General features: G+C 36.3%; 1 long non-coding RNA gene across 1 annotated transcript; it reads right to left on the bottom strand.

Annotated features, from left to right (window-relative positions):
• Nucleotides 1-1,711: 1,711 nt before the first annotated feature.
• Nucleotides 1,712-27,333, bottom strand: LOC107877106. Its single transcript, XR_001676164.2, has 3 exons — nucleotides 27,079-27,333; nucleotides 9,622-9,680; nucleotides 1,712-2,026 (listed from the first exon to the last, which is right to left on the bottom strand). It is a non-coding gene; the product is annotated as an uncharacterized LOC107877106 (long non-coding RNA).

The following is a 27,333-nucleotide window of genomic DNA, read 5'->3' as shown; positions in this document are numbered from 1 at the left end:
ATTTTAGGAGTCTTACTCCAACTCCTAAAACCATTGTTTGTATAAAAGTCATCCCTATCATGAAAAAAATCATTTTTGAGTAAATAACAACATAGGCAATATGCGACACCTTTCTCCGCACAATACTCCAACCATCTAGAGTGTGGAAATTTAAACCAATTTAAAATAAATTGACATATTCTACCTCCTATTTTAGTTGAAGGATATGACTTCAAGATAGATTGACAAGGTCCTTTTTCACTATATTGTTTTCTCACTTCATCGCGTATTCTAGAATCATAATCAGAAATTGATCTTCTTTCTACTGAGTTGGCTTTAAGTGAACCTAAATCGAGATCAGTTATAAGATAAGAATGATTGACATTGGAATTACTAGAACTTGATTGAGAATAATTAACCTTCTTGAAAAAGTTCTCCATCTCAATTCACAAAGTTAGATCGCTTTCTCAATCCTATACCAAGATAATTCTGATTTTAAGTTTCTAGATTCAAGAAAGAGAACCAAAAAAATCTTTCAAATAACTTATGAAGTATAGTGGCCGGTAGGTTGATGTTGAGATAACAACAGATGCAGAGAGCGGTGAGGGTAAAAATTTTCCGACGACGATAAAGAATTCGACGACAGTGATAACAAAAAATAAAAAAAGCAACAAGAAGGTCGATAGGTCGGAGCCTTGAAGGAGAATAATTTTGGAAATTGGGGGGGGGGGGGTAGGCGTTATGAAAGAGGATAAAGCTTATATATGTTTTTAAACAAATATTAACAATTAACACTTCGAGAAATAAAAGAAAAGTTAAAAATAATTCTCAATTAATACATAATAATTCAACATATATAAAAATAAGTAAATGAAACATACTTACACGATGCAGTCACCTATTCAGTTGATTAACTAAATTTGAATTAATATGATCGGAGTTGCCAGTGTATTAGGCACTGCTTTGCTATGCCCCATTTGTGGTGCTACCATAGAAAAAACTTTATTTGAAGACGGTGATGGTGTAAATACATTTCGTGATTTTAACCCAACTCAAGTCAAAGAAAAAAATGATGCCAACTTAAATCAAACACGCGACCTTGGGGGTGTAAACATGACATTTAACCACTGGCTCCAGACGATACTTTGTATTATAGGTTCTATGTTTATTATTTTAATGTATTCAGTATATATTGAGTTTTCATCAAAGTTTGTGGGTGTCGTGGCACCCTCACGGGCCTTAATAGATTTGCCCCTATTTAAGGCCCTTCACACTTTTAATATATTAGAGTTAATTAGAGATTATTAAAGAGGAAAAGTTGTAATCATTGAGAATTGAAATTGGTAAAATTTAAAAAATAAAGTTAAAAGGACTAATTTAGAAAAAACTATTCTACTATATTATACTATCTTTTGAAGTAAAATATATAAGAACCTTATTTTAGTTTATATCTTTTGCTCTCTCAATCTTGTATCTAGTTTCCAACTTATTGCTCTGTAATGATCTAAAATAGGACCATGACCTACGCAAAGGAGGTTAGAACTCCAAAGCATGTCTGGATTTACCTACTATTGGATTTGAACCAATGACTCTAGCCATATAAAAGAGATACTCTAACCGCTGAGTCAAGTATGTCAAGCTAAGTGACGTCAGTATTCTACAAAAAATTAGACAGAGTTTTTCCTATTTTTGTGTCTATCCAAAAAAACATTCTCGCCTCAAATCAACAACAGAACACACCAATACCACCAGTAATGCACCAATACTATTAACTATGCACCAATACCATTAACAACCTATTCACAGTGAAATAACAGTACTAAATTCATCTCCAAAATATGAGAAGAAGTCAAATACTCCACAAGTCCATAATAACAATAGATACTTAAACTCTAAGAAAATGACTATGGAAGGACTCTAAGAATTTTCAAGAAAAAAAACATAACAAATAAATAAACTATTGTCCATGTAAACAAGTGTGGGGCTCACTAGGAATATTCCAACTCAAATGCTTTAGCTAACGAATCCTCATTGTCACCTGCATTTCCTGAAAAGAAATAGAGAGGAGTGAGATACTAGATCAGTAAGTAATAAAACTTAATCACAACCGTTTTAGTGGGGACAAGTCATAAAACATTTTAATATGAAAATAAAAAAATATCATAAAATAATGCTCTTTTAGAAAGTGATAATCTTTATTTAATAAATCAATTTAATAGTTTTATAATAGCCAACAAATACTATCAAATCAAGTTTTATTCTTTGGAAGATCTCCAAGAATGAATCATATAATCAGTGTGGAGTTCTACTTCAAGAAATTGCCAATAACAGTGGACCCCCATAAAGAAGTCAAATATTTTATCAGTAGGTCCCTACTCGATGGAGATCAATAACAGTATGTTAGTTCTATCTTTTCACTAGCGAAGGATGTATCAGTAATATGCAAATACAAGGTGCACCAGGTCTAACGAACCCGCCGTTAGCTACGGAATCCAAATCAAGGTCTACTCCTTTTTAAACATTCTTTTTAAATATTAGGTACTCCAATGAAAGAATTTTCAAAATAGTATAGGGCATTTAAGTTCATATCAAAACATATTGAATATAAACTTGAATGAAACACATATCAAAATACTTATTTCTTAAGTAAGTGAAGAGATTTCATAACATCAGTAATCATTCCTAAAATAATGGTAAATATGTATTATAATAGTAAGAACATGTCAAATAACTATTTCAGTATCATATCAAGTAAAAGACTTTCTCCACGTACAATTTCAAAGCATTCAGTAACTATTATTTCATCAAAATCATGTGTAAAATATGCAAGTTAAGAAACACAAATTATGATAAAATTACTACTCACAGTACACTTTTTGAGATATCAAACTTGTCACCTTAAGAAATCCTATGACTTCTTTCGATCAATCTATAATCATACCATACAATCTCATATTGATTTCTTAGTTAGTCTAAAATGTAACTACTTTAAACTATCAAACTCTAGGAATGTCATGATTTACCCATCATAAAGAATTTCCGAACTCTCTCAATTTAAGTAGTATTAGATAAAATTCTTCAACTCTAACCATGAATTTTCTTAATTCAATTAGTACCTTTAATATCTAATATGGGCATTGTCAAACAAAATCGAATCAATTGAATTCTCACTACTTTGAAGCCACACCAAACTTGTATAACTCAAACCCATCTAATTTTGTATCGCAAAATTAGAACTTACTTGTCTTTGGAATATATTTTTAGTACCTATGTAAATTATTCAGACAAGAATTATGGTAAGGCTAGAGAAAGATTTACCTTAATCCCAAAAGGAATCTCCGGTCAAACCCTATTTTTCTTCTTCCTCCTTTAAGTCTATTCTCCAGTATATAGGCAAACCAATTATTTTTTTATTTGATGCTACTGCTGTGGGTCTTCTCTTTGACCCAAGGTCCTTAATTTTCTTGACAAATATGTCCTTGGCCCACTTTTTCTCTTTCTTATTTTGTTTTTCATTAATTAAGCTTTAGCCCACTCTCTCATCTCTTTTTTGTTTAAATTGCATTCATTTATGACCAAAGAATATTTACAATCATATCAAAACAATCAAGGACCGACTGCTATCTCTATATAACTAACACTACTTCTATGCTATGAATAATAAAATACAATCAAAGATAGTCTATTACTACTGTAATCACTCAAGCCTAATAATATACATTAAGTTGTTGGAGTGGAATTTGCCACTTAGTAATTTTCCTTTCTCTGATGTGTATATGTTGAACTACCTTCTTTAGAACTTTTCCATATTCATTCTTTCTAGCTTGAATCTGCTAATATTTCTTTCCCTTCATATCAGTGCAACTATCATAGCAATAACGACTATTGAGATTTTAGCTAAATCTCTCATCTTTTTTTGCAACTATAAATACTCACTATTTAATGATATAAGGTATTACATTCTCCTTACCTTAAGAAATTTGGTCCCCAAATTCAATACAGGTGCATACCTGTAGACTAAAACAAATGAGGATACTTGTATATCATATTATTTTTCAACTCTTCTTCAATGGTATGGTTCTTTCATATGACTTTCACGAACTCAAACTCTTTTGACCACAACTTTCTTACTACATGATCAATAATATCCACTGGTTCCTCCTCAAATATTCAGTTGTCATCCAACTGGATTATAGGTGCTACGAGCACATAAGAGGTGTCTGATATACATTTTCTTAACATAGATTCATGGAACACCGATGGATTAAAGACAACTTAGAAGAAAGTACCAAATGATAAGTCACTTCTTCTATATGATTAAGTATATCATAAGGTCCTATATATCTCGGGATCATCTTATATTTTTTCTCAAATTGCATCACACCTTTCATAAGAGAGACTCATAGAAAAACCATATCCCCAACTGTGAACACCAAATCTCTTCTCTTCTTGTCTATATAAGACTTTTGTCTACTTTGAGATTTGATCAATCTCTATCTAATCAATTGGACCTTGTCCATACCTTTCTGTACCAAGTCTGGCCCTAAAATATTAGCCTCTCTAACTTGGAACCACCCGATAGAAGAACAACATTGCCTACCATACAAGGTTTCATATGAAGGCATCTAAATACTTGATTGAAAACTATTATTGTAAGTGAATTCAGATAAGGGTAAGTAAGTATCCCAACTATCTCCAAAATCAAGAATATAAGCTCTCAACATATCATCCAAGATGTGTATACTACGCTCAGACTGTTTGTCTGTCTATGGATGAAATACAGTACTAAGATCTACTCGGGTACCCAATAATTCTTGAAAAGACCAAAAGAGTGAAGTTAATTGTGATCCTCTATCAGAAATGATGGACAATGGAACTCCACAAATTTGAACAATTTCATCCATAATGATTGAGCATGTTTTAATACACTATATGTAGTCTTTACTGGTAAGAAGTGTGTTAATTTAGTAAGTAGGTCTATAATTACCCATACAGAGTCATAACCTCTAATGGTTTGCAGTAGCCCTATTATAAAATCCATGTTAACTTTTTCCCATTTTCAATCTAAAATCTTGATCTCTTGTAGTAATCCTGCTGGTCGTTGATGCTCTGCTTTAACCTGCTGACAAGACAAATAACTAGAAACAAAGTTAGCAACATCTTTCTTGATAACTTTCCATCAGTACAATTTCTTTAGGTCATGATACATCGTAGTGGAGTTAGGGTGTATAGTATATCTAGAGTTATGATCTTCCTTAAGGATGGATCGTCTTAAACCATCTATATTTGGTACACATAATCGGTTACCCAATCGGAGAATATCCTCATATTCAACATTCATCATTTATTTTGACCAACTAGAACCTTATCTAGATATTTGTACAACTGCACATCTTTATATTGACTGGCCTTTATGCGTTCTACCAAAGAAGATTTAGCTTAAACACAAGCCAACAATATCCCCTGACTTTACAACACTAAATCTAATACCTTTGACTTCAAGTTTTGGTATATATTTCACCAATTGTCTCTTTCCAGGAGCTATATATGGCAAACGCCTATAGATTTTCTGCTCAAAGCATCAGTCACGACATTGGCTTTTCCAAAATGATATAAAAAACACACTATAATCCTTAAGTAGTTCCATCCAATGGCGCTGTTTAAGATCTAGGTCTTTCTGCTAAAAAATGTACTTCAAGCTCTTATGATCTGTATAAATCTCACAAGTCTTGCCATATAAGTAATGCCTCCAAATTATAAGAGCAAATACCACTGAAGCCATCTAAATCATGTGTAAGATAGTTCAAATTGTACTTCTTAAACTACCTTGAAGCATTAGAAATAACATGATCTATTGCCTGAGAACACATCCTAATCCAACCCTCAAAGCATTGCAAGATACCTTGAATTCTCTAGAACCTGATGGTAAGGATAATACTGGTGCGGTGGTCAAATATGTTTTGAGTTTTTCAAAGCTCTTCTCATACTCTTCTATCCATTGAAACTTCATATTTTTCTTTGTTACCTAGTCAATGGAACTTCAATTTTAGAGAAATCCTTCACAAAACGTCAATAGAGATTTTCCAAACCCACAAAGCTGCAATCTTTATAGGCAGAGTAGGTTTAGGCCAATTCTACACTAATTTTATCTTTTAGAATCCACTGTGATTCCATCTTTGGAGACAGTATGACCTAAAAATAATGTTGAGTCTAGCTAAAATTTGAACTTTGAGAACTTTGAATAGAGCTTATTTCCTGTAATATCTGCAATACAGTCATCAAATGATTCTTATGTTCTTCCTGACTACTAGAATATATACGAATACCATCAACAAATACTATTACAATCTTTTCCAAAATGGTTTGAACACCCTATTCATCAAGTCTATGAATGTAGCTTGAGCATTGATTTGCTCGAAAGGCATCACAAGGAACTCATAATACCTATATTGAGTTTTGAATGTTGTCTTAGATATATCTTCCTCCTTGATTCTTAATTGATGATAACCAGATGAAGATCAATATTTGAAAACTGGACAATCCATTGTAAATTATCAAACCGGTCCTCTATATGATGCAACTGATACTTATTATGCATTTTAACCTTATTTAGCTTCCTATAATCAATAAACATTCTTACAAAACTATATTTCTTCTTTATAAACAAAACCACTGCACTTTATGGAGAATTACTCGATCTAATAAAACCCTTATCTAGTACGTCCTGCAACTATTGTTTGCTCCTTCAAATCTGTAGGTGCCATACGACATGAGGGTATAGATATTGGCATAGTGTCATGTTCCAAATTATATCAAAGTCTATCTCTTGTATTGAAGGTAATCCTGGAAAATCCTCTGAAAATACATCGGAAAATTCCTTCACTACAGGTAGCTACTCCAACTTAAGTGTTCCCTCTAATGTCACTTACCATAGCTAAGAGACCCATGCAACCTTTCTTCAATAATTGTTGAGCCTTCATAAGAGATACACCCTCCGTCCCATTTTATATATCACTATTTGACCAAATGCAAAGTTTAAGAAATAAATGATAACTTTGTAAAGTTTACAAAATTACCCTTCTTGAAGTCACTTTAATGTTTAATTTTTAGTTGTCTTTTCTTATTAAGTGGGACCCAGTAAGGATAAAATTGGGATGATGTCATTAAATAGTTGAAAAATGAGGAAAGATGACATTCTTATTGAGACAGATCAAAAATGAAATGACGACACATAAAATGGGACCAGGGGAGTATAACTTTACCAATCTCTAGGATTTGACTGCCATGTAATACAAAACTAGGTTCATTAGGTATCTCAAACCAAACTATAATTGCATGACAATCAAAAATAGCATATCAAGGAGAAACGGATTCATGCACATCAACACATCAAAGTCAATCATGTCAAATACAATCAAGTCAACAAGAGTATCCCTACCTTCCTTTATAATTTGGCAATCACGCTACATATACTCAACTAACAAAGAACCTCTCACTGTAGTACTAACAAGAAAAGAATAATTTAATATCTCTAGTTTTCTATCAAATCTTACAGGAAAGTACAAGGACACATAAGAATAGGTAGAACCCAGAACAATTAAAGTATATACATTAAATGAATAAACCAAAAGATTACCTATAATCACTGTATTCGAGGCCTGAACCTTCTATCTCGTAAGTGTAAAGACTCTCGACTGGCCTCTACCAGCATTTCTTTGTCCCTAATTTCTAACAACCCAATCTCCATTACCTCGACCTTTATTTCTAGTACCCGTAGTATTATGAGTAGCCCGAATAGGTGCAGCTAACTAACCAAAACCTTGATTAACATTTATCAAAGACTGAGGGTAATCCCTAATGCGGTGACCTAGCTGACCACACCAAAAATACTCTTCAGTCAAAACACAACACTGGCCTATATATGATTTACCGCAAGTCTGGGAGGATGGAGCAGTGAAATACATCTGTCCTGCCCAGAACTATGATATCCATGAGAAGTTGAAGACCTCTGAGTGCCCTGACAAGGAGGTGGCTTGTATGCAGACTTTGAAACCACTGTCCATATTTGATGGCCCTATTGTTTCCCGAATTTCCTACTTTGAGATTTGCACTAAAATCACTACTAAAAGATTCCCCCTATCTTAGCCTTCTTATGAATATCATTCGTTGTTCGCTCTATATGAACATTGTTCTCAATTTTTCTAGCAAGATCCACAGGCTCATAATAGGTCAATACTTTTATCTGTGGGGTTACTCTGCATTATAGAGATGAGCAACCAACCCATTAAAAACCTCTAGACTCAAGCTACTTCTGTGGATATAAAGTAAGGCTCATATCTAGCCAGCTTGTAGAATTTGGTATTATAAGTCGACATGTCCATATCTGGAGTCTGGACTAATTCTTAAATTGATCTGCATATTTTTGCTTTTGACTAGCATAAAGAAAGTTATCCATGAAGAACTTAGTGAACTCATCCCATGTCAGTAGTGGTGCTCCAGCAGGCCTTCCTAGCAATAATGTATCGTACTATGTTTTAGGAATGTCCTCTAATTTGTATAATTCAAGCTCCATAACCCTCTTACTAGAACATCCTAGTGCATGCAGTGCCTTAAGTGTACTATTCAAAAAACTTAAAGAATTAGTTGAACTATCTAAGCCTTTGAATTTTTGTGATTTCAACTTCAAGAACTCCTACAAAGATACCTCTTTATTTCCAAACTTGTAAGTCTGTGCAAGTGCCTAAAACTGTAGCTATGGATGTGCAGAATTATACTGACTAATCCTATCCTATCTATTCGATCGATCGGCCAAACCCTCTATGAATTTTTACATAGAAGAAAGTGCCTTAATAGTACTACCCTCATGTGATGGTGGAGATGGGCTATAATTTACTTCAGGAGTAAGCTTTCTTGAAATTGTTATAGTTGTAGTGTGATTCCTGCAGTATCAACACAACCCTACCTCTCCCTTTTTTGTGAGCTCCACCTCTTCTCCTACCATTAGTTGCTAAAGTGTGAGCCATCTGATTAACAAAACAAATATGATTAGATTTATTTAGTTAGTCCTTAACATCACACATAAGAAATAATAAGAAGGAAAGTTAAGACACATCCAATCATGCTCTTATAGAATCACTATTATAGAAATGACTGACAATATAACCATAATTGAGATTCTACTACTAATGTGTGCTCCATTAGTCACAGGAATAACCTAGGCTCTCGGATACCAATTTTGTCACAATCTAAAATAGGACCATGACCAGTGCTAAGGATGTTAGAACTCTAAAGCAAGCCTCGTTAGCATTCTACAGAAAATTAGGCAGAGTTTTTCCTATTTTTAGGCCTATCCAAAAAATTTCCTTATCTCAAATTAACAACACAACACATCAATACCACTAATAATGCACCAAGACAACATTAACAATGCATCAATGCTATCAACAACCCATTAGCAATGAAATAATAGTACTAAATCCATCTTCAAAATATGAGAAGAAGTCAAAAACTCCACAAGTCCATAATAACAATAGCATACTTAAGCTCTACAAAGATGACTATGGAGCTACTCTAAGAATTTTTGAGAAAAAGAACACAACAAATAAATAAAATATTGCCTAAGAAAACAAGTGAGGGGCTCACCACGAATATGCCAACTTGAATGCTCTAGCTAATGAAATCCTCACCATCACCTGAATTTTCTAAAGAAATAGCGAGGGGTGAGACTCTAGCTCAATTAATAATAACACTTAACCAAAAACATTTTAGCTGGGACAAGTCATAAAGCAGACTAATATGGAAATAAAAAAATCTTGAAATAATGCTCTTTCAGAAAGTGATAACCATTATATAAGAAATCAATTTAACAATTTAATAATAACCAACAAGTACTATCATATCAAGTTTTATTCTTTGGGAGATTTCCAAGAATAAATCATATAATGAGTGTGATATTCTATTTCATGAAATAGCCAATAAGTGGACCCCCCATAAAGGAGTCAAGCATCTCATCATTAGGTCCCTACTCACTGGAGATCAATAACAGCATGCTAGTTCTACCTTTTCATTATCAAGGATTGTAACAGTAATCTATAAATACAAGGTGCACCAGGTGACACGCTAATGTTTTGGCTTTTGATGGAATATTTTATGCCTTTTTCTTAGGATAATTGTATGTTTTCAAGCAACCATTATTGTATTTAATATGGTATTTTAGTATTTTTAGGATAAGAACTGAGAGGAAGCATAACATGGCTAATTTGAGCAAAACCAAGGAAAATAAGCAGCAATAATTTATGCGACGGACCATCGATCTTGCGATGAACCGTCAATCTAAACCATCCGCCAAAAGAAGAAGTTAAAGACTATGGACATCCTACAACGGTCCATGCAACAAAACATCGGCTACACAATAAATCATCGGTCCAAACCATCACCAAGATACAGAACGCACAATCACTGAAAGTCCTACGACGGTTCAGGCGATGGGCCGTTGACCTTGCGATGGACCATCGATCTAACCATTGCCCAGAAAAAGATAATAGAGTCATTATAGATTCACCAATGGTGTAGTTGATGGATCTTTGGACCGTCGCTTGACCCGTCAACCATAAGGCAGAAAATTTAAGTTTGAATTTTAAAACCCCAGTTCTGGAATCATATAAATACAAAGTATTAGGGTTTAGTCTGTATCATTTATCATTAGTTTCATACTTTATCCTCTATTGAGATTTGTGTAACATTTTTCATTGAGATTTGAATCTGGAGATTGAGATCAGATTATTAGTTTTTATATTTTCCATTGAAAATTGAGAAGAAGAATATTATGATTTTTGTAAGTGTCCTTTTGAAGTCATTTATGAACATCAATATATCTTTGATTTCTTACATGGAGATGAGTAGCTAAACTCTCATAACTAGGGTTATGGGAGCCTTGATATAGAGAACTATTTTGGGGTTATGAATTAGTTTGATTCCTAACATCTATCAAAATTACATGAATCTTTCTCCATTATAATGACATATCTTGGCTGCAAACTTGAGAAGTGAGCCCAAGAACTCTACTTGTATGACAAGAAGGTGGATGTTGGAAAAAAAGTGATTCACATAAACTCTATAGGTTTACCCTTTCGGTTAACAGGTTGATGCCTTAGCAGGATCAACCCTCATGAGAGTGTTATTGAATAATGCATGAATCCTTTAGGTTCGAGTGAAGTAAAGGGTGAAATACTCATTAGGTTGAGAAACACGTGGGTAATTCTTAGAATTCAATAATTCTTACAATTGAATGCATAAGTTAGAATTCCAACACAAATTCACAACCCTAATTGTTTGAACATCTTGGTGAGCATTACTCTAGTTAATTCATTCTCATTGAAATTACATCTACATTAAATCTCAGGGAATTTTGTGTGGCACAAATACAAAAAAACACTATTAACACATTCAAACTCCATTCTACTCAGGAATCTTAGATCAACAGTCTAATAACATTCACAATACTTAGTGAACACTGTATTCCCTTTGGGATTCGACACCCAACCCAGTTGGGTTCTATATTTGATAGTGATCGCTTACTCTCTCTTAAGGTGTAATTTAGGTGTATCAAATTTTGGCACCATTGTTGGGAAATACGGTTGTCAATTAAGTTTGTGTTTGTTAATTGACCTTTGGTCAAGTTTCCCAAATTTTACTTTTGTTTGTTGTTTTTGTTTTGTACAGGAGAATTGTTGTGTATGCCAAGTACATGGAGATAGGGTGCACCATTATTACCAATACATCCAAAACCATAACTAATTGGAAGAATGACAGAACCCCAAGATGCTGAGACACTAACCGTGTTGGCTAGAGCTCACCAAAATCAACAAAATAATAGCCAACAGGCATGTTATCCTAATCCTGATGATGATGATTTGAGGGATGATGACGTGTTAGATCCTATTAATCGAAGGCGTGCAGAGAATATAGTTGCACCAGTGAACAAAAATATAAATAAAAATCGTCCTTTCAGGGAGAGACCTAATCACCAAGATGTTCAATTTGATCTTAATGATGATGAAGATGGAATGGACGGAGCTGGTGCCACTGGAGCTATCATTCCTCCACCTCTAGCACCAGGAGCAAAGTTTAATATTACCATTATAATGATTCAGCTCCTTCGTCTGAAAGGGTTATTTGGTGGACTCCCAGGAGATGATCTCAATATGTATTTAGTGAACTTTGTCACTATTTACAAGTTGTTTGATATCTCGGGAGTAGGATAGAATGCCATTCTCCTGCGTTTATATCCGTTGTCTCTGTATGAGGAGGCAATATTGGGGCTTAATGAGCTGACTCCCGATTCTATAACCAACTGGAGGAAATTAAAAGAGGCCTTCCTAAAAAGGTTTTTTCTGCCCTCCAAGGGGGTACAGTTGAGGGATGAGATCAGCAACTTTAAGCAGCTCCCAACCGAAGCCCTTCATGAGACATGGGAGAGGTTCAAAAAGAAGCTGACCTGGTATCTGCACCATAATATGACAGATATTCATCTGATGGAGACTCTTTATTAGGCTTTGAACTCAATTACGAAGCCAGTTATTGATAATGCTGCAGGGGGATTATTTGTGGATCTCACTTTTTAGGAGGCCTTAGAGATGCTTGATCGAATGACCAAACAAAGTAGAGCTTGGCATACCAAGGATTCTATGGTAGTAAGCCCTACTGTGTCTATTGCCATGACTGTGGATCAATGTAAGAAAGAGGAAGAACGTGATCAAGACATGGCATACTTGAAAATGCAGATGGATTTGTTGACCAAGAACTTATTATCTGCAAAGACTAAAAAAGTAAAAGTTGTTGCAGCCAAAGGTAGAGATGATTCTAATTCGGAAGAAGAGCAATAGCCAAGGAAATCAAGGTTGGAAATGCTACGACAAGGCTAGTTACAAGGATAGGGAGCAAGGAAATTAAAAAGGTAAGAATGATAGGAGTGGGCTATATGTACCTTCCAAAAGCAGAGATAATGCTACAACTAGCTCTGGCAAGATGTCCATGGAGGATATGATGGAGAAATTATTGAAGAGAGTTGAAGCTACTAACTCTGGAGTTACTACAATGAAGAGTGATTTGTCTTCTATGAGTCAGTTGGTAAACTCGCACTCTATCTCTATCAATAAGTTAGAGTAATAAATGAGCCAGCTCTTAGCAGTGTTGAATCAGAGGAAGACTAGAACATTGCCAAGCGATACCATTTAGAATTTGTGAAATGATGGATCTTGTATGGCTATCACTACTAGAAGTGGTAAGGTATTTGCAGGCTCTCCCGGTAGGTAAGCCTGAGGTTGATATTATAGTCGATGATATTGAAAAAGCAAAGATTTATCATTCAGTGGAGTCTGGGAAATCGGAGGAGGTTATTGATGACACACCATACAATAGTTAGTAGGTTGATGAGTTAGAGAAAAATAAGGGAAAGGAAGCTGAAGTAGCGACTACCACTCTTCCAAAACCACCCCCTCCATTTTCTCATCGATTGAAGAAGAAGACTAATGACACAAAGTTCAGCAAATTCATGGATATGCTTAAGCAGTTGATGATTAATTTACCATTGGTGAAGGCATTAGAGAAAATCCTCAAGTATGCAAAGTTCATGAAAGACCTCATCACAAAGAAGCGATCAGTTAGTTTTGAGCCGATGGACAATCTGTATCATTGTGGTGCTATTTTCACAAGGTCTCTGGTGTATAAAAAGGTAGAACCAGGAGCATTTACTATCCCATGCACTATTGGACCTCTTGAATTTGCAAAAGCATTATGCGACTTGGGAGTTAGCATCAATCTGATGCCATTATCTATTTACAAAAAGTTGGGTTTGGGAGACCCCACACCTACTAATATGTGACTTGTGATGGCGGATAGGTCAGTCAAAAGACCTGTTGGTATTCTGTAAGATATGCTGGAGAAGGTTGCTAGTTTCATATTTCCTATAGATTTTGTCATTCTGGATTGTGAGGTAGATTTTGAGGTGCCCATAATCTTGGGTTGACCTATTCTCACAACCAAAAGTGTATTGATTGATTTGCGAGCTAATAAGCTCTTATTTAGGATGAATGATGAAGTGGTGCTATGTGTGCCAATCAATAAAGAAGCAGAAAGAAATGAGTGTTTTCCATTGTGGATGTCTATTATGAGGAGGAGCAGGAAGTTCCAATTGAAGAGAAATTTGTTGTTAAAACATTGGCTGCCGTGTTGATGAATTTTGATCAGGATGGTATAGAAGATTATGAGGAGATTGTATGTGCCTTAACGGGCATGGGTTCTTACTCATATACAGCCAAGAAGTTGGATTTGGATTTACAAAATCGTCAAAGTCCACTTGCTAAGCCCTCTTTAGAAGAACCACCTATCCTGAAGCTGAAAGAGTTACCCAGTCATTTGAGGTATGTGTTCTTGGAAAGTGGGAATACACTAACTGTTATTATTGTGGCTGACCTAGGTGAGCAGTAGGTGGAAGCACTTATTTCAGTGCTTCAAAGATATAAAAGAGCAATAGGCTGGACTATTGCTGACATTATTAGCATCTCCCCTGGCATCTGCACTCATAAGATATAACTTGAGGAAGAATGTACTCCTACTATTGAGCATCAATGCCGACTTAACCCATCGATACAAGAGGTGGTTAAGAAGGAAATTATTAAGTGGATAAATGCAGGAGTGGTTTATCCTATGTTCAATGTGTGCCCAAAAAAGAGGGCATGACTGTTGTTGCAAATGAAAAGAATGAGTTGATTCATCTTAGGCCTATGACTGGTTGGAGAGTTTTTGTGTACTACCTCAAACTAAACTCATGTACTTTAAAGGAACACTTCCCAATACCGTTAATGGATCAAATGCTTGATTTATTGGTAGGAAGGGGGTGTTATTATTTCTTGGATGGATAATCTTGCTACAATCAGATTTGTAGTGCTCCTAAAGATTAGGAGAAGACGACGTTCACATGCCCGTATGGCACTTTTGCATTCAAGAGGATTCCGTTTGGGTTATGTAATGCACTCGCTACCTTCCAAATATGTATGATGTCTATTTTCTCATATATGGTTGAGAAAACCTTGGAGGTGTTCATGGATGATTTTTCAGTGATTGGAGATTCATTTGAGCTGTATCTGGTAAACTTGAGTAGGGCTTTGCAGAGGTGTGTGGAATTCAATCTTGTGCTTAATTGGGAGAAATGTCACTTCATGATGAAGGAGGGCATTGTCCTCAGGCACAAAATTTCAGCAAAAGGGATAGAGATCGATCGAGCCAACGTAGAAGTTATTGATAAGCTACCACCTCCCATCTCAGTGAAAGGGGTACGTAGTTTCCTTGGGTATGCTGGCTTTTACCAGAGGTTTATAAAAAACTTCTCTAAAATTAAAAATCCATTTTGCAAACTTTTAGAGAAGGAAACTAAGTTCTTCTTTGATGCTGAATGCATTAAGGCATTTAAATGCCTTAGAGGAAGCTAGTTGAGGCCCCTATCATTGTTACAGCGGACTGGTCAAAACCATTTGAGATAATGTGTGATGCGAGCGTTGTTGCCCTTAGAGCTGTGCTGGGTTAAAAGAAGGACAAATTATTTTATCCAGTTTATTATGCCAGCAAAGCACTGAATGGAGCTTAAAAAAACTATACCATCACAGAGCAGGAACTTCTAGCAGTGGTGTATACTTTTGAGAAGTTTTGGGCATATTTGCTAGGTACCAAGGTAGTGGTACACATAACTACGTTGCCTTGAAGTACCTAATGGCGAAGAAGGACGCTAAACCAAGGTTAATTCGGTGGGTATTGCTGCTTCAGGAATTTGACTTCGAGGTCAAGAATCATAAGGGATGTGAGAATCAGGTAGCTGATTACTTATCTAGACTTGAAGGCGAGCAAGCAGTAAAAGATGAGCTTGAGATTGATGATTCCTTTACTGATAAGAAAGTATTGGCTGCAGTGCTCGAAAAGTACCTTGGTATGCTGACTTTGCAAACTATGTGGTAAGTGAGGTGGTACCAGAAAATTTTTCCTTCCACCAAAGAAAAAAGTTTCTCAATTATGTGACCAATTACTTCTGGGATGAGCTGTATCTTTTTCAGTGATGTGCAGATGGTATTATTAGACGGTGTGTCCCAAAAGTAGATATGCTAAGTATATTGGAAGAAATTCATTCTTCCTCAGTTGGAGGTCACCATGCAGGTGATCGAACTGCAAGGAAATACTTCAGAGTGGCTACTATTGGCCCTCTTTGTTCAAGGATGCTTATGAGTTAGTAAAGAGATGTGACCAATGTCAAAGGCAAGGGTCTATCTCAAAGCTCCATGAAATGCCAATGTCTAAAATACTGGAGGTTGAATTATTTGAGGTGTGGGGTATAGATTTCATGGGGCCTTTTGTGAGATCATTTGGGATGAAGTACATACTATTTGTTGTTGACTACGTGTCAAAATGGGTCGAGGTTGTAGATCTGGTAGATAATGAAGAAAAGTGGGTTGTTGTATTTTTAAAGAGAAATATCTTCTCTCGCTTTGGGGTACCACGTACCATCATAAGTGATGGAGGATCACACTTCTGCAATAAGATATTCAGAGCCACCTTGGCAAAATATGGAGTCAAACAACATAAGATGGCTTCTCTATACCACCCACAGACCAGTGAGCAGGTGAAGATCTGTAATTGGGAAATCAAAGCTATCCTTGCCAAGATCGTAAATGCTAGCCGGAAGGATTGGTCTAGGAAGCTGGACGATGCCTTATGGGTATATCGAACGGCTTTCAAGACACCCATTGGCATGTCGCCATACCAATTAGTATATGGCAAGGCATGCCATTTGTAGATTGAGCTAGAGCATAAAGCGTTGTGGGCACTGAAGTGGCTTAATCTGAACTAGAATGAGGCAGCGAATATGAGATATAGACAGCTAAATGAGATGGATGAGTTCCGTCTTGGAGCTTATGAATGGGCAGACCTATACAAAGAGAAAATGAAGAAGTATCATGATCATAGGATTGAAAAATGTGATTTTCTGAGAGGTGACTTGGTGATTCTGTTCAACTCCCGACTTAAACTACTCCCAGGTAAACTTAAGTCCAAGTGGTCAGGCCCATTTAAAGTTAGCAAGTCAACTCATCTGGAGTACTAAAACTTGAAAATAAAGATGGAAGTATCTTCAAAGTCAACAAGCAATGAGTAAAACTTTATATCGGTCCAAAAGACTCGATAAAAAGTAGTGCTACTTTCTATCTCAATGAATTCTGAGTAATCAAGGTAGCTAAGTCGTGCCGTGATGATAAATCAGGAGTTAGTGGGAGGCAACCCATAATGTGTTGTTGTATAACATTAACTTAAATTATTTTGTTGTTTGTTTTGTTGATTTGTGCAAGCTGAAGGGTTTGTGGAAGTGTGTAGTACAATAGTACAGGAAAAACAGAAGCTAAAGGAGTTTCAGGTGACCAACGGATCACCTAACGAACCGTCGTGATCTCGACGTAATGTCGTGGTAACCGTCGTAACATTGTCCATAACCCAAGAGACTGGAAAAGTAGCGACGAGTTGACCGACGAGACATTGCATAGTCAACGGACCATCGCATGAACCATCGATAATATGTCACAAGGTAGGTTCATTAGATTGGGATGACAGTTTGACCGACGAACCATCGCATAGGCAATGAACCATCGCAAAAACATCACATTTAACCCTATTTCAGTGGGTCGGGTCGGATCGAGCTAAATAGCTAAAAAAAATTTATTCTTATCCGATCCAAATAGTTTTAAATAGGTAATTTAAAGTAGTTGAGTAACTCCCAAACTATTCAACGTACCTGAATTCTTTCATTCTCTCTAAAACTTTCTACCTTCCTTTTTCCCACCTATTTAAAGTCTATCTTCTCCTTGTTCTTTCAATCACAAACAACCAGAGTTCTCTACAAAAAAAAGTGTCATACTATGTACTGTGTTTAGAATACAAGTCAAGGGAATAATCAAGTGCAGAAACGCTATGGTATGAATTCTTATTTAGTCTTTATATTACTCAACATTAAGAATCAAGAAAGCACGTGAAGGTTGTAATGGTTAAGTAATTTTCTTTGATCTTGAGTTCTTTTGGGTGTGGGTCTGAACTAAGTTGAAACCTGAAAAAATCCTGGGTAAAGTCTGAGTAACCCATGGACCAACAAATAGCAAAATATGGATATGTATTATTTATAAAAATGCCATAGAAATAGTCCTTAAATGAAGTGTATGTAAGGTGTTCGACAAAATGCCGAAATGAGGATTGAAAGTTAAAATGGCAGGCGACGGTCAGAGCAATGGACCCTCGGATAACCGACGATTCATTGCCTAAAACCATCGCCACTTTCTCAAAATCAATGTAACTTGAATGACCCCAACGGTTTGGGTCGATAGACCATCGCAGGATCGACGGACCATCGCCCTAGCCGTTGCTGGTCCATAATTGTTCCTTTTTTCTGGTTTAAGTCCGTGAACTAATAATGTATCACTTTCAGGCACCATGGCAAGCAAATTACCAACCACCAGAGGTAGAGGTAGAGGCTAAGGGTCCAGGCAAGGGCAGGAACAAGTTGAGGATGCACCGGCACGCAAAACCTGATACAATCGCCAGGTGATTTCTTCATCCTCCCAGTCTGATGAGGAGGGTAAAAGTAGTAGAAGTAACAGTTCAAGTTTAATCCCGGTTACAAAATGGGTTGAAGTACCTAACCCCATCCAAGAGGAGAGTCCTGAACAAGCAGACCCGAATTTGGTTCGGCGCAAGAATCCATAAATATGGGAAGCTATACGGTGGCAGATTGAGCATGCCCGAGAGCATTTCTACAATGGGCTGGCACCAACAGATAGGGTAGCCATAAAGAGGTCTATTTTTTAAGAGCATCAAATTATGACCTCGAACTTGCACGAATACCCTGAGCTTGAGCATCGACTCATTGGGTATGAAGTGGCATGGATGAGTAGGCCACTAGGGACCTATCAACCGAATCTGGTCCGCAAATTTTTTGCCAATTACTTGGTGTTGCTTGAGAAAAATTTTCTTCTAGGTGCATCAGTGGCTGACATGAACAAGCGGGATACCATTCCTGTTCGTAGAGTTGATAGAGATATTTTAGAGCGCACATTGAATAGGTTCTTGTTTGGGCCAGAATATCAGATACCGAGGGCAATTCCAGAATTTGAGCACTGATTGTTTGCAAGAACCTAAAAAAGGCCTTGGTTATCTAGGATACTGACAGAGGGAGGAGAGTCTGCATGGCTACACCACCCCCGAGAAAAAATATCCAAGTCATCCCTAAGTTTTATGGTCAAGTTCTGGTGGTCAATTAGGAGGCTGCGGTTGATGTGAATAGGCGGTGATGACCACCTAGAACTCATAAGAGTTGTGATTGTTGTTGCTTTGATTGAGGGAATGACAGTGGATTTTGGCCACATTATTGTTGATGAATTTTTCTTCCGTGCTCACAAGACTCAGACTACACTGCCATTCCCATGCCTTATCACAGAGTTGTGTAAGCAGGTATATTTGATTAATGGAGTTGATAATGAGATCTAGGCAACACATAAGTAGGATATTAAAAAGATAAAGGATAACTCGAGGCTCGATATGCGAGTCAACAGGCCTCCGGCTTAGCAAACTCAGTCAGAGCCAGTTCCTGAATCAGCAGAGGGTCCTTCAGGTATGCCATTACCACTTGCTACGAATATACCTCCTGCTACTTCTATAGGTTTAGCATCAATGTCCATGGGTGGAATAGCTGATTCTGCATTAGTTCTACCTTAATATTCAGAATACAGGCTGAACCAGGAAAACTTTGCAATGTATATACGAGCATAGAAAATAATTGAAAAGTAATTAGCTATATGGGGGGCAGATTTTAAACCTTTTGTTGAGAGAACTGTGGAAGAAGAGAATCGGCCTTTCAAGAACATCCAGCTACGAATAGACAACATGGAGGAGCATATCCATAAGAAGCTAGATAACCTATCCATTTTGGATTTTGTAAAATTAATTGAGGAAGTGAGAAAACTCTGGGGTGATGTGGATAAGATAAATTAGCAACCACAGTAGACCATATTTGACCCGTTTCAGATTATAAGTAATGAAGATAAAGGACTCATTGACTTAATGGGGAAATCAATCAAGGATAAGGGTAAGAAAATAGCTAAACCAAATGAAAAGGCTGAGAAAGCTGCAAAGAAAGATGCCAAGAAAAAGAGGCTAGAATACATGTCACCTTAGAAGAGACTTGAGTATGATACAAGAAAGGAAAGAAAGAGGTAAAGAAGAGATGAGGAGAGAAGAATAAAAAGAGCAGAAGATGAAGCAGCTGGAGTGTCTACCAGTTCTTCCCCAGCTAAGAGGCAAACTGTAGATCCGGCTAGAGATATGGTACCTCCAATTCTAGAGGGAGATATTATGAGTATTCACACTACCATGGGAGTCAACATAGAACTGGGTGAGAACACAGCAGCCTCAGCGCACTTCACAGATACCTCAGATGAATAAGAGGCACCACAAGTATTTCCCCTCCTTCGTACTTAAAGTTATATGCATTGAGGACAAAGTATTAGTTTCTATAGGGGTGGGATGTACTTGTACCATGGGGGGTTGTTTTTCTGATATTCTTTTCCTTCCATGTGCTATCTAGGAGAATCGGCATGTCTAGGTTGGACTCATTTCCCCTCTTGTCTAGGATTAACTGTAGGGTTAAAATTGTGTTGTTGCATGAAATAAAAGTTCCATTCTTGTTAGCACCTTTTTGTATATATATGGATGACAACTGATTGTGGCAAAGTTGTGTTTCTCATTTTTGTTAAAATTAATTCCTCTTACCTAGTGGTAAAGTGTTGTGCAACCACGTGTGACTCTGTTAATAGCATTAAAAGTTAGTAATGAAGCAAAGCATAGATATGTGATTTGGATCCCAAGAATTAGTAGGATAGAAACTAACTCAGTGCCTAGGTGGGTAAGTATTTGTGTAATTCTAACTTAAGTGTTACACCTAGAACTTGCCCGGTTCATTCGATTTTTTCCTGTGCTTTGACCCAATAAGAGATGATAGTAGGCCTCCTTGTGTTGTTAGTCTATTTATCCAAATGATTGACCCACCAAAAATATTGTGTTTTCTTTATCAACCCTGTTGAGCTGTGTTAGTGTTTTTCTGTCCAAATAAGTTCGAATCACTTTCTAGAAGGTGTTAAGCACTTAGCTTTGGCCCTGGTCCAATTATGGATATTTTGTACTTTAACTTAGGTAAAACGCCTAAGTTGAGGGTGGCTACTGCTGGATGGTAAATAGCCTAGGAGGTTGAGTTGAAATTGATTTGAGGTTTAGCATCCTGCCCTGGTTTAGTTAGCAATCTAAATAGATATTGTGCACTTCAACTTTGTGCATCAGCATAATTTGAGGGTGGATGATGCTGTGTTATCATCTAAAAAAAGTTGGGGTATGATAAGAATGTTGGTGAGTAGCTACGAATGAATGAAAGGGTCTTTAGTTCTGGTATGTAGCTAACAAAAAGGGTAAAGAGAGTGAAGTCTTGTACTTTAAGTCACTTATCCAAATGAACAACCTTCATCGAGCCTAAAACCTCATACAAACCTTAGCAAGTCTTTCTTGATCTTGGTGAGTCAATCATAAGAGAACATTAGATGATAAGGGCGAGTTTATAGGTATACACTGTGTTGGTTACTTCTTTTATGAGAGTGAAAAGCTTAGTTTCGTTCACAAGTTAACTGTGTTATGTGAGGTGGACTTCTTTGGATATGAGGTCCTGTTGAGTTATATCTGTTCTATTTATTTCCTTGGAGTGTTGTATTTGTAACTGTGAATATGCTGATTAGTAGTTAATGTCAGTAGTAGATCCATATGTGTTGAGATAACATAACCAAATGGGTAGTAGAATGATTGTATGATTGTGTTGGTTTTACTGTAAAATGCCCATCATGATGTTGTTCATATATGTATCCTGGTGTTGAGTTTCTTGAGGACAAGAAATTTCCTTAAGTTGAGGGTGTTGATGTTTTGGCTTTTGACAGAATATTTTAGGCCTTTTCTTAGGATAATTGTATGTTTTCAAGCAACCATTGTTGTATTTAACATGGTATTTTATTATTTTCAGGATAATAACTGAGAGGAAGCATAACATGGACAATTTGAGCAAAACCAAGGAAAATGAGCAGTGACGGTTTATGCAACGGACCATTGATCTTGCGATGAACCATCGGTCTAAACCATCAGCCAAAAGTAGAAGTCAAAGACTCTAGACATCCTGCGATGGTACATATGATGAACCGTCGGCTACGCGATGAACCGTCGGTCTGAACCATCGCCAAGATACAGAACGCATAATCACTGGAAGTCCAGCGACGGTCTAGGCAATGGACCGTTGACCTTGCAATGGACAGTTGCCCAGAATCAGAGAATGGAGTCACTAGAGACTCAGCGATGGTGCAGTCGATGACCGTCAGACTTGCGATGAATCGTCACTTGACCCGTCAATCATAAGGCAGAAAATCTAAGTTTGAATTTTAAAACCCTAGTTCTGGAATCATATAAATACCAAGTATTATGGTTTAGTCCGTATCTTTTATGATTAGTTTCATACTTTCTCCTCTATTGAGAGTTGTGTAACACTTTTCATTGAGATTCGATTCTAGAGATTGAGATCTGATTATTAGTTTTTATATTTTCCATTTAAGATTGAGAAGAACAATATTATGATTTTTGTAAATGTCCTTTTGAAGCCATTTATGAACATCAATACATCTTTGATTTCTTACATTAGCTAAACTCTCATAACTAGGGTTATGGGAGCCTTGTTGTAGATAACTATTTTGGGGTTGTGAATTGGTTTGATTCCTAATATCTATCGAAATTGCATGAAGCTTTCTTCATTATAATGACATCTCTTGGTTAGAAACTTGAGAAGTGAGCCCAAGAACTCCACTTGTCTATTAAGAAGGTGGATGTTGGGAAAAAAAGGGATTCACATGAACTCCATAGGTTTACCCTTTGGGTTAACGAGTTAATTCCTTAATAGGATCAACCCTGCATGAATCCTTTAGGTTCGAGAGAAGTAAAGAGTGAAATACTCATTAGGTTGAGAAACACGTGGGTAATTCTTAGAATTCAATAATTTTTGCGATTAAATGCATAAGTTAGAATTCGAACACAAATTCACAACCCTAATTGTTTGAACATCTTAGTGAGCATTACTCTAGTTAATTCATTCTCATTGAAATTACATCTACATTAACTCTCAGTAGCTGGAATTTTGTATGGCACAAATACAAAAGAACACTGTTAACACATTCAAGCTCTCTTCTACTCAGGAATCTTAGATCAACAGTCTAACAATATTCACAATACTTAGTGAACATGGTATTCCCTGTGGGATTCGACACCCAACCCAGTTGATTTTTATATTTGACACTGACCGCTTACTCTTTCATAAGAGAGGTGTAATTTAGGTGTATAACACGCCCCAAACCTCGGGCCATGTCGTATGGGCACCTCAAGCACACATGTACCGGAGGTCGCCCCCTAACCCAACCTAAACACCTAATCATATCATAGGATTCTAAAGAACTCCAATTCACAGGCTCAGATCACAGAATAATATCATAAGTCAACATTAGATTGATTATAATAACTATGCCCAAGTTCACAATTGTTCACATACCCCTATACAAAATCAAAGTCAATAAATATGTCGGGATAAGCCCCCAACTATAGCCAAACCATGTCTTAAATAGACTAAGTCTAAAGATAAGGACTAAGAGATGAATGTCTTCTTGATGTAAGAAAGCTCACCCCTTTAAGTCAATGTACGAATCGCTTGATCGTCTAATCACTGCAAAGGTAAAGAAGAAGATGCTCCGGCCTCTACATCACATGGGGATGTAGCGTCTAGAGATGGTTTACGATTGGAATGCTAGCATGTAACTCAAGGGTATGTATAAAATAACATAATCATTTAACAACAAGTCAATATATCATCATATATCATCAATAAGTCAATATAGATATATCATCATTCATATCCATGCACTTATCCCTACACATAGATATTTCACATGCTAGACAAGAGATCAAGGATCAGCATCATTAATCAACATATACTTATACACGTGGACATACACAACATGATCATATTATGCCACAAAGGGAGACAAGGCTTATCATGCATCCTTAAGTCATCCGTTCATAATACATGGGGTGAAACACTTTCCACCAAGTTATTCGATTTGGCCAATCTTATTTCTATTTCATTGAACTAGGAACTTAAATTACTAGTCACTTCACCGGTCTAAGAACTTGAATCACTAGCTGTGTCATTTCATTGGACTAGGAACTCAAATTGCTAGTCATATCACCGGTCTAGGAACTCGAATTGATAGTTGTCATTAGATAAGGTATTCTAACCTCAAGAGATCTCTTTGGACTAGGAACTCAAATCTCTAGTCATATCACTAATCTAGGAACTCGAATCACTAGTCGTCTCATTGACGAGAAACTAAAATCACTTGTTGTTTCATGGGACTAGGAACTCGAATCACTAGTCATATCATTAGAAGAGGAACTCGAATCACTCATTGTTTAATTGGCATCATTGGTCGACATTTAACTCTTGACCCATTAACTCATGCATTCATATTCATACAATATATGTCACATTTAAGGGCTTTGGCTCATTTAGCCAATTCAATCATCATACATGACCACATGGCCCTTATGGGAGCCTCCATTGCTCAACCATCTCAATAGGCTAATGACTTTATTCAATTCATCATACAATTCAATTTGTAGTCCTCAAGACCCACACAAACTATTTATATATCATTAACAATATTACATCACATTTTCACCACACTTGGTTGCATACACAATTTAAGTTCATTTTCATGTCTAGGGCTTTACCCTTTCATCAGCCATTACCCAACAAGGTTATCAATTATACAATGCATGGCTCATAATACCTTCACAATATAATTCAACAATAATTCGTACTCATTTGGGCCATTTTCCTAGCTCAACACATTGTCAACATACAACTAGTTATTTCACTTAGACATTCTTACAAACACTTTGGGTGCATACCTCTAACAAGGCCATTCTCAAGGTAGGAATCATAAAGACTAGGGTTCCTTAAGACCCTCGTGTTAAACAACATACAACAAGCACCCACACATACAATCTACCATCAATAACATGTATCAACACACATATAAGCAAGAATTATTATTATTCATTGTTAGGTAACAAAATTCTTTTCATTTGATTCAAAACCATCATGTACACTTACTAATCCAAGTGTGAAATACATTGGTTTTAGAGATATTTAAAGAGGGGAAGAGATACATGACTTAAACAACTTGAATCACCAAGAACTTGACTCCCTCTTGCCACTAGATGAACATCTCCAAACCCTAGCCTCTAATCTTGCTCCAAAAAGCTTTTAGAGTGTTTGGGAATGTTTAAGTCTTGTAAATAAAGACTTAGAAGGATACAATGCGTTATATAGTGAGAGGGTTTAGGGTTTTAGGCATGGTAAATGACCAAAACAAATCGTACCCTAGGGTACAAATGGTACCCTAACTTGTACCCTAGGCCCCTCCTAGGTCAAACACACTGTTTTAGGTATGAGTGGGAACCTTTGAGTCGTAACCAAGGGTACGAGTCATACCCCAATCATGAGCTCCATCCATAACAAAAATAGTGCACTCAGTTTGGAGACTTCACTCTATATGGTTGAGTAGTGTATGACTCGTATGCATGGTTACGACCAAGGGATGGCCTTGTCGTATGGAAGACAGTATTCTACCCTAACGTCCTTCCTAAGATACAAAAGAGGAGAGGAATAAGGGTATGAATCATGACCAAGGGTACAACTCAATGCTCCAAGTCGTACCCAACTCAGAGACACCAAAAGTTATTGTTTTTCAATGGTTCAAAGTCTAGGTGTTTCACCAGGTCTAACGAACTCATCGTTAGCTAAGGTATCCAAATTAAGGTCTACTCCTATTTAACATTTCTTTTTAAATATTAGGAACTCATATGAAATCATTTTTCAAAATAGTATAGGATATTTAAGTTCATATCAAAATATATTGCACATAAACTTGAATAAAATACGTCAAAATATTTATTTCTCAAGTTAGTGAAAAACTTTCATAACTTCAGTAATCATACCTCAAGTAATGGTAAATATGTCATATAACAGTGAGAACATCTTAACTAATCATTTTAGTATCCTATCAAGTAAAAGGTTTGCCCCACGTGCAATTTCAAAGCATTCAGTAACTCTTATCTCATCAAAATCATGTATAAACATCCAAGTTAAGAAACACAAATTATGATAAGGTTACTACTCATAGTACATTTATCAAGATATCAAACTTGTCACCTTAAGCAATTAAAATGACTTCCTTCAATCAATCTATAATCATATCATATCAATCTTGTATTAATTTCTTCGTTAGGCTAAAACATAACTACTTTAAACTACGAAACTCTAAGAATTTCATGATTATCCATCATAAAGAATTTTCGAACTCTCTTAATTCAAGTGGTATGTGATTCTTCAACTCTAACCATGAATTTTCTTAATTCAATTAGTACCTTTGCTACCCAATATAGGTATTGTCAAACCAAATTGAATCAATTGAATTCTCCCTACTCTCAAGCCATACCAAACTTGTATAACTCAAACCCATCTAATTTTATATCACAAAATTAGAATTTACTGGTCTCTTAAAATAAATTTTTCAGTACCTATGTAAATTATTCAGACAAGCATCATGGTACAGCTAGAGAAAGATTTACCTTAATCCTAAAAGGAATCTCCTGTCAAACAGCCATTTTCTTCTTCCTCGTTCAATTTTCTTCTCCAATATATAGGCAAGCCAATTATTTTTTATTTGACGCTACTATTGTGCGTTTACTCTCTAACCCAAGGTCCTTAATTTATGATTTTGGCAAATGGGTCCTTCACCCACTTTTTCTCTTTCTTTCTTATTTTATTCAGGCCTATGTAAATTATTCAGACAAACATCATGGTATGGCTAGAGAAAGATTTACCTTAATCCTAAAAGGAATCTCCTGTCAAACCACCATCTTTTTCTTCCTCCTTCGATTTTCTTCTCCAGTATATAGGCAAGCCAATTATTTTTTATTTGATGCTACTGTTGTGTGTTTTCTCTCTAACCCAAGGTCCTTAATTTATGTTTTTGGCAAATGGGTCCTTGGCCCACTTTTTCTCTTTGTTTCTTATTTTATTTTTTGTTAAATGAGCTTTAGCCCACTCTCTCATCTCTCTCTATATACATCTAGAAC

The sequence above is a fragment of the Capsicum annuum genome, chromosome 7 (assembly GCF_002878395.1).
Source record: "Capsicum annuum cultivar UCD-10X-F1 chromosome 7, UCD10Xv1.1, whole genome shotgun sequence".
Lineage (NCBI taxonomy): Eukaryota > Viridiplantae > Streptophyta > Magnoliopsida > Solanales > Solanaceae > Capsicum > Capsicum annuum.
Note: the sequence above shows the minus strand (reverse complement) of the source record. Positions and strands in the feature narration are given on the sequence as shown.